Raw genomic sequence first — 3,128 nt, 5'->3', positions numbered from 1 at the left:
CTGTCCCAGGGTTTCAAACTGGTGACCCTTCGGCAGTGGTGGAAAGTAACTAAGTACATGTACTCAAGTTCTGTACTTAAGTACAATTTTGAGGTACTTGTACTTGACTTGAGTATTTCCATTTTATGCTACTTTGTACTTATACTCCGCTACATTTTAGAGGGAAATATTGTACTTTTTACTCCATTACAATTATTTCACATATTTATTACTAGTTACTTTTCAGATCAATATTTTAGATTTAAAACATTTGATCAACTTTATAAAATAACTATAAAATAGCATTGTTATAGATTAGACTACCCAAAAGTATAGCTAAATTGTTAAGATTTGCTTCACGTTGACAACTTTAAAATGCTGCTTACATGTACATGTATGTCAATAAATCAGTATTAATATTCCAATAATTTATGAAAAATATAACTCTAAATGGGGACAGTTTGCACAATGAGTTTACTTTGATACTCTAAGTACATTTTGCTGCCAATACTTATGTACTTTTACTTAAGTAAGATTTTGAATGCAGGACTTTTACTTGTAATGGAGTATCTCTACATTGTTGTATTGCTACTTTTACTGAAGTAAAAGATCTCAGTACTTCTTCCACCACTGCCCTTCAGTCACAAGTCCACCTCTCTGACAGCTTCCTATTGCCCCTTATAGGTGCTGTGACGAGTTTGAACAATGCCTCCTCTTAGTCCAAATCAGAAACCACAGGAAGGTATTCAAAGTCAGGCCTTTTGGGCATACATTTGAATAAGTTTTTATTTCTATGACCTCCATGATGTAATGTTAGATAACATGGCAATAATAACTGGAGGGCATGCTTTTATGAGTAGGTCTGTGGTGCAGCTAGGTATGAGGCGCAGCAACAAAGAACACATAATTGCAGCACAGAACATCCTTTAGGCTATTGTGACTTTTATATAACAATTACCAATGCATGATTAAACAAGAATGATCAATAACTACTGTAGCTTACCAGAAGAGTTGGCAAAGCAACCAGTAAAGCCTGGCTAGCTTTGCTTAAGGAGAATTATCAGCATCTTGGGTAGAAACGCTGTCATCACAGGTTGAGACGTCATTACAGTGGGTAGAAACGTCTTCACTGTATAGGTAGAAACATCTTCACTGTATAGGTAGAAGCATCTTCACTGCAGGTAGAAACGTCTTCACTGTAGGCAGAAACGTCTTCACTCCAGGTAGAAACGTCTTGACTGTAGGTAGAAACGTCATCACTCCAGGTAGAAACATCTTCACTGTAGGCAGAAACGTCTTCACTCCAGGTAGAAACGTCTTCACTGCAGGTAGAAACGTCATCACTCCAGGTAGAAACATCTTCACTGTATAGGTAGAAACGTCATCACTGCAGGTAGAAACGTCTTCACTGCAGGTAGAAACGTCATCACTCCAGGTAGAAACGTCTTCACTGCAGGTAGAAACGTCTTCACTGCAGGTAGAAACGTCTTCACTGTATAGGTAGAAACATCTTCACTGTAGGTAGAAACGTCTTCACTGCAGGTAGAAACGTCTTCACTGTATAGGTAGAAACGTCTTCACTGCAGGTAGAAACGTCTTCACTGTATAGGTAGAAACATCTTCACTGTAGGTAGAAACGTCTTCACTGCAGGTAGAAACGTCTTCACTGCAGGTAGAAACGTCTTCACTGTATAGGTAGAAACGTCTTCACTCCAGGTAGAAACGTCTTCACTGCAGGTAGAAACGTCTTCACTGTATAGGTAGAAACGTCTTCACTCCAGGTAGAAACGTCTTCACTCCAGGTAGAAACGTCTTCACTGCAGGTAGAAACATCTTCACTGTATAGGTAGAAACGTCATCACTCCAGGTAGAAACGTCTTCACTGCAGGTAGAAATGTCATCACTCCAGGTAGAAACGTCTTCACTGCAGGTAGAAATGTCATCACTGCAGGTAGAAACGTCTTCACTGCAGGTAGAAACGTCTTCACTGCAGGTAGAAACGTCTTCACTTTACAGGTAGAAACATCTTCACTGTAGGTAGAAATGTCATCACTGTAGGTAGAAGCACCTTCACTCTAGGTAGAGACGTCTTCACCATGGATAGAAACGTAATCACTGAAGGTAGAAACATCATCAACATGGGTAGAAACATTATCACCGCAGGTAGAAACATCATCACCATGGGTAGAAACGTCTTCACTGCAGGTAGAAACGTCTTCACCATGGTTAAAATGTCATCACTGCAGGTAAAAACGTCATGACCATGGGTAGAAACATCATCACCGCAGGTAGAAAGGTCATCACTGCAGGTAAAAACGTCATGACCATGGGTAGAAACATCATCACCATGGGTAGAAATGTCATCACCGTGAATACAAACGTCATTCTCGTGGGTAGATCCGTCATCACCACGCTTCCTACTGGTAGAAGAGGACACTCCATTATGTGACAAAAGACGAAGTCCAGGCTGTACAGTAAAGCTCCATGCATGTTTTTGTTGCCACCTCTCCATCTACTCTCCTGCTTTGCATAGCGCATGCAAAAAAAAACAAGCAAACCCAATCGCAATACGGACAGAATGTGGAAAACAAGAACGCATATAAATACCATAGAAGAAAAGATACAAAGATGAAGTTGCTGGTGTCAAAAAAGTTGCTCTTAGAAACCTTTTTCACTGCAAAAAGTGTGCCTTGGTATTATGTTTTGAGAAGGGCCTTTTTACATTTTGCATGTTCCAGCACGAGACGCCATGATCTATCTCTATTCATGATGCATATAAATGCCAGCTGTAAATGCAAGATGCAATGGTGTGATCAGTTTGTACGATAATGGATCCAGATGCATTTGCTATTTAATCCCAGGTGTAAAGGACGCTATAGACGCCATTAACCAACACATTAACCACAGCAAGGTGGTGGGCAGAAGGTCCAGCTGTGTGGGCAGAAACTGGTTTGAGCTTCTTTCTGTGTCTCTGCCTACGAAAAGGATGACAAGCTGCGTGGGTGAAAGGAAGTTCATTACTGCTCATCTTTGTTCATTAGATTACATAATGGGTGGGAATGTTAATATACGTGTGTGATGTCAGAGGTAACATAATTGTGGTGATTACCCAGTGGTGGAAGAAGTACTCTGATCCTTTACTTAAGTAA

The sequence above is a fragment of the Centroberyx affinis genome, unplaced genomic scaffold (assembly GCF_046629955.1).
Source record: "Centroberyx affinis isolate AG114_WGS23_722 - 3 ecotype Tasmania unplaced genomic scaffold, CSIRO-AGI_Caff_v1 ptg001874l_1, whole genome shotgun sequence".
Taxonomy (NCBI): Eukaryota; Metazoa; Chordata; class Actinopteri; order Beryciformes; family Berycidae; genus Centroberyx; species Centroberyx affinis.
This window is presented reverse-complemented; position numbering follows the sequence as displayed.